We start from the raw sequence: 10634 nt of genomic DNA on the forward strand, positions 1-10634 counted from the left end.
TAAGTGTCTTTAAGGCTGATTCTGGAGTCTCCCCACCACCAACATGCTAAATAGTAGAGACATGCCAGATTTAGTAAATGCATGAAGATCAATATTTTGTCAACCATATTGAGCTACATGCCATTCCAATTCCTTAGTTTCTTCTAAAGTATGTAGTGTACTCAATTCCATCTTGCTTTCATGGAGACCTTAAACCCCATAGCAATGCTAAGGAGCCTAAAGACGTGGCCTTCTAGAATCTCTTGGCATCCGTGAGAGCAAGCATCCAATCGGGGGGGGGGGGGGGGGATGATGTAATTTTTCTACTCCTTTTTTTTAATGGTTGTTTCTAGAACTCGGGACAAGGCAAAAGGTCTCTAGTGCCTACCAAAATAGCTACAGGGTTTGGGAATCATGCTTATCAACGCATTAGTATCCTCTGGAGGCACAATTTCCCGTGAGAGAGAAGTCCCTTTAATCAACCCGATTTTCGTCTTGGATTTCACTAAGGAGATGAACCCATCCAGGGTGATTGCAAATAACACAAGCATAGCCTTGACGAATAGATCTACATAGAGACAAGAGTGTTGAAAGCTTTCCATTAACCGCCACCCTTGTCCTAGTGTGGCCGAACAGGGTTTTAATGTAGGTGGTGAATTTTACGCCGAGTTCCATCCGCTGAAGAGAGGCAAGGAGAAAGGACCATTCCAATCGGACTTTTGCCTTATCTAGGTCGATTCTTAGGAAGGCGTAGTCCTGACCTAGAGTCTTTTGCATACTCAATGCCCTCCCAAAGAGCTATCACCGCATCCACAATATAGCACCCTTTAGCATAGCCCTTATGTTCCACATGAAGCCACACATGTAGGGAGGATGCATTTTGCAATGCAATGAAGATTTTATAACACGTGGAGAGCATTGTGATTGACCACTAGTTGCCAAGTTTTTGTGGATAGTTGCCAAGTTTTTGTGTGTCGCCCTTCTCAAAGCATTCACATTGCACAAACGTTATGCTTGATATGCTTATTCAAGTGTGGATAGAAACAAGGGACACTTTTATGTCATGCCAAGCTACCAAACCAATAAGGTGTAATAAGATTTCTAAGGTGTGCTTTAGGTGCAATAAGATTACTAAGTTTTGCTTTATGTGGTAATTTGAAAATCCTCTAATGATCTAATCATAAACACAATTTAAGTTGTATGTATAACCAGCCCTAAGCATGGCAACAAATAGTACCACTGTACATGGGTGTGGTGATGTACTTTCCTTACAATCAGGTGGCCAAATGCTAGCCTAAGAAATCAGATTACGTGTCAGTAGAGTACTAATGTTTTAATGTACTCAAAGTTGATAGCATAGCTTTAAGTTTGCACACCAAAATGTCACCAGTACCACTACACAGGACACTGTTACACACATCTCATGAACTGGAGTAACTTTTATTCCTAGCAAATTCAGCACTGTATCTGATATTCACTTTCTCTATCATCACTATTCCTATTTGCTCACTCGCTCTCTATCTCTGTGGTCTCTGCAAGGCAATGATTCCTTGGAATCATTACCTAATACGTGTTCACACTCTCTCTCTCCCTCTCTCTCCCTCTCTCTCTCTCTCTCTCTCTCTCTCTCTCTCTCTCTCTCTCTCTCTCTCTCTCTCTCACAGTTCACTTCTCTCTCTCTCTCTCCCGAGTCCCAGTAGATTGTAGCCTCGAGAGTCGACACTAAAGGGCATTCAGGGTACAACCAAACTGGAGCAGCCTCACTAAGTACCAAGTATTAAGCATCTCTTCACAGTACGTTTACAAGTTACCAAGTATTAAGCATCTCTTTAGTACGTTTACAACTGGCCAGCATGTGACATGTTAATATCCTGTGATGATGTCCACAATTTCCAATGATGGTCTATCAGGTGCGCCTCACATGTTAGTGTGACGTTACCAGTTATTTTTTAAAAATAACTGAGATTTGACAAAGAGCTTTTTATTCACGCCCTTGTCACATATGAGGGCCCGAGGGGGGGGGAGGGGGTGGGCAATTTGTAACTACACCTAAAAGTGATTCAGTTAGAAAGGAGAGGGGGAATAACTGAGATTTGACAAAGAGCTTTTTATTCACGCCCTTGTCACATATGAGGGCCCGAGGGGGGGGGGAGGGGGTGGGCAATTTGTAACTACACCTAAAAGTGATTCAGTTAGAAAGGAGAGGGGGAATAATTAAATTACTTTTAGCCCCCCTCATGGATGCCCCTCGTACCATGTGATGCTCATCTCCATTGGTGTCTGATGTGACATATCTATGGTCCAATGCTTGCCAAGTCATTGTCCAATGTTCTATCACTGGGCCTTGGCACCCATACTTTTTTACACGACTAGCGTAAGATTGTTTTTGAAATCCCTCGCACCTCCTTCTGCCACTTGGCAAAAGATGAGCTGTTAGATCGTGTTTTGAGAGAGAGAGAGAGAGAGAGAAAGAAAGAAAGAAAGAAAGATATATTAACGTCTACGAGAGGCCAAAGTCGGCCTATGAGACAAAAAATAATACAACTGTGTTCTTCCGGTCATCGAAAGAAAAGAAAGAAAAGAAAAAGTGTGCATGTGTCTAGATACAACTATGAATCATCATGAATCAGTGGAGCCCATATACAAACAATATAAGGGGGGGTGGGGATGTGGATGGAGTGCTAAGGCAAGATGTATCTCTATATACTGAAGGGGTAGTACAAGCATGCTATGCAGATCTATGTCTAACTCCATCGTAAGAGGGATATAAGATATCAAAATTACTAGGAGTCTAGTGCAACCAGATGCAAAGATAGCAGATCCAAATTTGAGTGCACTACAATACTCTTCACTTATTTCTCCTGTAAATCGCTAAGTCAATCATGGATGCACAAAAATTTCAAGGTATAAAGCAAGATATTGTGTAATAGTTTTTCAAAAGTAATCAAGTAGATAATTTTTATGTCCAAAAGACATTAGATGATTGTGGAATAAGTAGAGGAGGGTACACACAAATCTATCGTGTCATAAATTCAAAGTTACAGGAGAAAGACATTGCATCAAGTATTTGGCCTAAACCTTATCATTTCAGAAAACAAAGATATCACTTGAACAACTATGTTGTAGAGGTTATAGGAGAGCCATATCGTGTCAATGGATGGTTAAAAGATGGAAACAGGACCATTTGCTTCAATGGTTCTAATAATATCTTTTATAATCTACATACATTGCAGAAAGCAAAGGTCAAATATTATAATTTTTTAGTAAAAGAGACAAATGGTTTATTAATCTTTGTAATCAAGTTGGATGAATGTGAGGTGGTGAAGCAAAAAAAAAAAGGGAAAGAATAACCATTACTTTGATGAATATAGCCTTATACCCACCATTAACAAAGGATGGCAACATAAACAAAAAGAGCCGAAAGTACTTCAGTGTTCAATCAGAAAAGAACATTTGGTGGCTTGGATCTTTTCAGGTTTGCACCTAGAACTTAAGCATATATGATTGTATAGATTCTTAGCTATGTTTCTCATACATCCTTTTTTGCAGGTTGACAAAGAGGATCATGATATTCTATCATGGGTTTTTCAACACACAGATATGCTCAGTGCCATCAAGAACCAAGCATATAGGTCTTTAGTCTAATGGTAGACTCTACCCTAAAAACCCTCTAAACAATTATACCTCTCCCTTTTCTAATCTCTCTTCATTACTTAGATTTACTAGCGATGGTTACAGTGGATTATTAGGCTATTGCAATGATCTTTCCTCTCATGCTGAAACAATTAATCATCTCTATCAATCTTTATCTGCTCAATACTCAATACTTGTGCAAAAGCAACTCTAAAAATCTAGAAGAAATTTAGTATTTGTAGAAGAAGCTCATGTTTGCAAGAAAAAGGAGAACAAGATTAGGATTGAGAGAGAGGGAGAGACGTGTGAGTAATATAGCGATTCTCAAAGTGGGAACAGGTGGTCTCAAAAGATGCATTCGTGTTGTAAGATAATTAAAATTAGGATTGATTTATTTTTATTTTCTATATCTCCAATTATACTATTTAATTATTTTGTTATTGATATGTTGTTATTTTGTATGCATTAAATTACTAGGAGTCTAGTGCAACCACATGCAAAGATAGCATATCCAAATTTGACTACACTACAATACTCCACTTATTTCTCCTGGAATCGCTAAGTCAATCATGGATGCACAAAAGTTTCAAGGTATAAAGCAAGATATTGTGTAACAGTTTTTCAAAAGTAATCAAGTAGATAATTTTCAAGTCCAAAAGACATTAGATGTTTGGGGAATAAGTAGAGCATGGTACACACAAATTTATCGTGTCATAAATTCAAAGTTACAGGAGAAAGACATTGCATCAAGTATTTGGCCTAAACCTTATCATTTCAGAAAACAAAGATATCACTTGAACAACTATGTTGCAGAGGTTATAGGAGAGCCATATCATGTCAATGGATGGTTCAAAGATGGAAGCAGGACTGTTTGCTTCAATGGTTCTAATAATATCTTTTATAATCTACATACATTGCAGAAAGCAAAGGTCAAATATTACAATTTTTCAGTAAAAGAGACAAATGGTTTATTAATCTTTGTAATCAAGTTGGATGAATGTGAGGTGGTGAAGCAAAAAAAAAGGAAAGAATATAGCCTTATACCCACCATTATCAAAGGATGGCAACATAAACAAAAAGAGCCGAAAGTACTTCAGTGTTCAATCAGAAAAGAACATTTGGTGGCTTGGATCTTTTCAGGTTTGCACCTAGAACCTAAGCATATATGATTGTATAGATTCTTAGCTATGTTTCTCATACATCCTTTTTTGCAGGTTGACAAAGAGGATCGTGATATTCTATCATGGGTTTTTCAACACACAGATATGCTAAGTGCCATCAAGAACCAAGCAGACTAAGAAATTCTTCATGTTGATGGCATAGGAAATTTCAATGTTTAATGGCACATGGCGCGTGACCTAAAAACTCTGAAGTGTATGTACAATATTCCAAAAGGAGCAAACAGCAAGAGCCCATGCATTTATTGGAGAGGAAGGCAGAATACAAAGCTCTCTCTCGCTCTCTCTGCCTCTTTGTATGCGTGCATGATTAGCCGCCACTCTCCCCCTTCTGTCTGCGTGAATACAACCCGCCCCTTCCCTCTGCTTCTTTGTCCATCGACGTCGCCCTCCTTCCTCTTCTTGGGCTGCACGTAGGGTGGAGTTTCTCCCTCTTGTGGCTTGCCAGTGCAAAGGTCGCCCCTCTTACTCTTACGGAAGATCGACACCATCACCATCATCATCTACTTCATCGTCTCCATCATTAGATCCTTCCCGAATTTTGTGCCTCACAACCCAGCTCTCCCTTTTTACTCACGATTTTAAGGTAAGAGGGCAAAGTTCTCTCTCTCTCATATCCATTGATTTCACTAAGATTGGAAATGAATGATATGCTTAAAACCCTTGTGATGGATATGAAGCCCTAAAGGCTTGAGCATATATGCATGGATATTTGATCATACTTGACAAGGTTTTGTAATTTTTGTAGACCTTGAGCTATGTACGCTTTATGTATGTGATTGACGCATAAATGCTACATGAAATGAAGCCCTAAAGGCTTGAGCATATATGCATGGATATTTGATCATACTTGACAAGGTTTTGTAATTTTTGTAGACCTTGAGCTATGTACGCTTTATGTATGTGATTGACGCATAAATGCTACATGAAATGATGCTTTGTTGTGGCAAAATGAAATATGACTTCTTACTTAACTTTTTCCATGGAAAAAGTTGAGTGTGTGTGAGTGTGGAAGCATATAATGATACCAAGCTCTATATCCACTATTGTGTACGGATGATGTTGGAATGTCATGAAAGAAAGGTTTATGTGTGTGTGTTCTCTTTGATATCGAGCTTCTAGTAGAGGTAATGGATGTTATGGTGTATATATTCACCTTGATGAGCTTCGAATGACTTTGGCGATCATGGTGGGACCCTACTCACCTACTGCAGGCCTTCCTTTGATGACTCAAAAATATAGCTCCTAAAAGAAGGGCCCACAGGCGGCTAGGAAAGCCTAGGGGAAAACCAGGACGAGAAGATGTCACTGCTTCCAGGAGTGCATCCCTAGAGTTAATAGTAGAGTTACAACCTCTGCCATCCCTTGAGCTAATCATCTTGAAGAAGAATTGCTGCAACAAGAGGAAGAGCAAGTGCCACTACCAGGAGATCCTTTGGGAAATCCATTGGGAGATCAGCTTGAAGTACCACAAGATCCTGTGGTGGAGCAAGCTGTGCAGTAGCGAGACTTGGAAGTAAGTGCCATGGCAGCTTTGGCAAAGAACTTTCCCGTGTTTTCAAGAAAGACTGCTGAGGATCCAGACTTGCATGTTCAACAATTCAAACACTATTGGAGAGTGGCTTGTCCAAGGAACCCAACAATACAAGCCATTGATATGGAGCAATTGATGAAGAAAGATGCATTTGTGAACACCTTCAAGAAAACGACCACAGAATGGTACTCCCGATACAAGGCAACCCACTTTGACACATTTAATGCAGTAGCGGCAGCTTTCCTGCAAAGATTCTGGGAAGAAAAATCCAGCTCAAAACTCTGTGATAAAATAAGAGAGCTCCAGCAGAATGACATGGATGTAGGAGCATATGTTTCCAAACTGCTAAGCATGAGACAGAGCACGTCAGAGACAGATGAAAGTGAAGTTGCGAAGGGAAAAAGCTAGCACAAACACTCTAAAGATAAAGGCAAGCAGAAGAAGCCTAGCATTGTAGAGGACGCTCGTGCATTAATGGATAAAGGAAACCACAATGCAAGCTAACTTTTGGAAAGGAGTGTTTTGTGGCCAATGCAAGACAGAAGGTCATGTTAAGGAAGAATGCACAACCCCTCCCACCTGTGCCATTTATCTAATGTACAGCCATTCCACTGCTACTATAACTGCCGGTACAATCTAAAAAACAGGGCAGCAACAATTTACAAAATGGATGCAATTGAAGCCTAACCCCCTCCCCCACCTCATAGAGGGAGAGGAAGGTATAGGGACAAAGGTTATGGTAGAACAAACAATTGAGAAAGAGCAAATAAGTGGAATTGCTATTACTGCCATGTTTTGGGACACCTGAGCCGTCCATTGAGAATTTGACATGAGGCAGAGAAACAAGGTGAGCTGGAAAAACTCAACATTAGACCAGCAGATGTCCAAATGCTGGACATTGAAGTTAGGGAACAACAACCAGGCACGGAAGTGTTTGCTCTAAAGCACAAAAAGCAAGTCAAATTCAGGAAACTACGTGTGAAGAGGAGGAGCAAGATATGGACGATCAATGGGTGGAGCAATACAAAGTCAGGAAGCTTGCGACCACGTTCATACATCAAGAGCAAAAAATTGATGAGCTAAAAAGCCAAATAAGAAAAAGAATGTTGGATAATACAGGGACAAAGATGCCCAGAGAGGATAGTCCAAAGAGGCTTTCACCTATGAATACAGGGCCTGAGATGCCAAGAGTGCCAAGCCCAAAGAGCCTCGAGCAATTAAGTACAGGGCCTGAGAAGCTTGGAGATGGAAGCCCAAAGAGGCAGTAGCTAATGAATGAAGGGTTTGATCTCGAGAGGGTCACTCATAAATATGTAAGCATAGCACATGTGTTCAACCGTAGGAGTTCTTCAAAACCCTTTTTTACACATTTTTTACATATAGAAGGGCACCATTTAAAGGGGGTATTTATAGATTGAATAGAAAAAGTTGTGGACACAGATATCCTGGTTCTTCCTGGAAGAAACCTATAAGTGTAGACACCCACTTAGTGAGGGCTGCACTGGGCTTACCAGACGATGGAGACACTGATGGAGATAAGCTCCAGCAGAAAGAAGAACCAAGGAAAGGGGAGAAGGCCGGCACCTCTGAACAAGAGAACCAAGAGGAAGGAAACACTAAAAATCAGCAAAACAAGGATACGAGCAGGAGCAACCACAACCTGAGGAAGTGGTGGTGGTGGTGGATTTATTCGGATCCCTAGGATAAAACTCCCCAAGGCCAAATCTAGAGCAGCACAACCTCAACCCCCGGATACTTCCCTGGATGCTTCCCTTCTCCACAAATTAGATGTGTGAAACATGTGCAAGCCAACGTGGGAGCAAACCAAGAATGCAGAAACCTGCTATCCAATGCCTTTTCCCTTATCACGTTTGCAGTAATAAAAGTAGACTCAAGTACAAGGGTACAACATAACTGTACCGAATTGTACTTGCAACCTGCACGCCAGCAAGCCCTAGACACCCCTCATAGTATTCTACAAACAGTGAAAGAACTGGAAGGAAAGATCGGGGAGCTGGAGGAAGAAATGACAAAGAAAGACCAGGCCCTATAGGACAAGGACACAAAATTACACAATCAAAAGAAGATCGCAGCTAACACAGTGAATGTGCTCTAAGAACGGATAAAGGCTAGTAGAGACAGGGTGATAACAACTCATAAAACAGATCTAGACAAATTCTGGGCCAAGGCCACCAGTGCCCTGGAAAGTGTAGATAAGGCCAGGAAAGAGCTAAGGTAATGCAAAGGCTGCAGTAGAGCATGTGGAAAAAGTTAAAAAAAACTTGGATATATGGCTCAAGACATTTGAGAATCTGCAACAAGCAGGAGTGCTAACTATCGAAGCAGAAAAAGAAGCCTTGGAGTTGGAGTTGGAAACACTTAAAAAGGCAAAAGAAGAAGATGAGAGCCTGGTGGTGCTGCCCAAAGATGTTAAACCACAGCTACTCCAAGCTATCATGCACCGGTAGCCACAGCATGGGACAAGGCCTTAGCTACTATGTGGGAGGTCCAGCAAAGCATAACACAGGCCAAATTGACACTGCAATAGGACTTGGAATGGGTTGGAGCAAGTCATAGTGTGCTGGAACAACTAGCTACTCTCAGGGGGCAAGAGCAACCACGTTTAACCAAGCACCAGCCGCTGCTGGGAGAGCTTGAGTATTGGAAATTGGAAGTTACTAAGCTCTGGGAGGAATAGGACAAGATCAAGGCTATAGCTAAAGATCAAGTTCCCACCCAAGAGAATATCAATTTGGTCAAAAACCTCCAAGAAGAGAACATGCGCTTTAGAGCTAATCAGGATGATCAAGGAGATCATCTCAAAAAACAAAGGCATGTCTTAGTTATTATAAGAGTTGTCATGCTATCTTAAATATGAAAGGGAGCTTGAGTGGTTGCAAATCCATATTCATATGCAATATACAGGTCAATCATAGTACTAAAGTTCTATATGCAAGTTTGATGTGGTTTTACCACTATCCAAATAAAACAAAAGTTTCTACAAGGATCCTTATAAATTTATCTTTATCATTCATGACTACCATGTGCTAGGAATATCTATCCTTAAATACATGACGGGATTGAGCAATTAGTTGCATTACTGGTTTCCCACAACAAGAAATTACACAATAGAGTTACTCTTACAAAAATCATGTAGCCATGAGGTTGTTAGTTCAAAAGTATATTTTTAACATATGTGTATGTCAATCTTTGGGACAAAGGACATGAAATAACTATCACTTGTGATTTATTTTTCTTCCCTTAAGGTTTCCCATTGAGTAGGGTTTTAATGTGAGCATCATGAGAAAATGCTTTGATACCATAGTGCAAATGGCAAATGATATGTACAATAACACCACAATTTCTTAATGAAATCATCATGAGCAAATTCTCTAGGCCCATAGTGAAAATTGGAGATGATGTGTATAATCAAGAAGAGCATTATTCACGCTTTGAATACATGGATTCTAGTTGACAACATTACTACTCTCAACCCTAAAACTATATGAAGCATGAAACATTCTTACATGTTCAATCGGCTTGCCGGTTTCTAAGACATCAGCAAAGGTAGTGAGCCTTAGAGCTTGTAGTCGAGTATTCATCGGAGCATTAAGGCCAATGATAAACCTAGCCACTTTAACTTCTTGAGTCATCCCTGGTGGTGCATACTTCAGCAGGGTTAAGAAGTGCTGATAATATCCTTTGAGATCTTTATTCCCCTAGTGACAGTCCAGGAACTCGTTAACACGTTCTACCTAGTAAGTTTTATTTTGATAATTCTTCTTGAGCTGTGCTTTAATATACGACTAGGTGGCCGTTTAAGGTTGAACGCCATTCTTCGCACAATGCTCCTTCCACCACAGCTTGGCGGACTTCTCTAATTTGAAGTGAGCGATCATAGCCTTATTGTCTTCGATCGACTGGGCAAGGTCGTAATAGTCATCCATCTTCTCAATCCACTCTTCAAGTTGCTTCCCCACTTGTCGACCTTCACCGCTAAAAATCCCTGGCTGAGACTTGCGCAACATAGCATCGATGTCGCGGTCAGTCACATTAGCGGGTGCTTCTGGATTAGCATTAGCCGGTCCTTGATTTCTAGGAGGCATGGTTGCAACTCACTCTCTCTCTCTGCTGTGCAATCATGAACAAAAATCGATAAATCTTACTGCGCAATTTATGATCCCAAAAGATAATGATAAACCTTTAAATGATCATAAAGAATCGAAACAAGACAAGGAACAAGAGACGCTTGAATCTTGAATTCAATCACAAAAGAATCTTTATTAATATCCAAAAACTTTACAAAACTT

This window comes from Cibotium barometz, chromosome 36, assembly GCF_041138505.1.
Source record: "Cibotium barometz isolate CiBa-2024 chromosome 36, ASM4113850v1, whole genome shotgun sequence".
Taxonomy (NCBI): domain Eukaryota; kingdom Viridiplantae; phylum Streptophyta; class Polypodiopsida; order Cyatheales; family Cibotiaceae; genus Cibotium; species Cibotium barometz.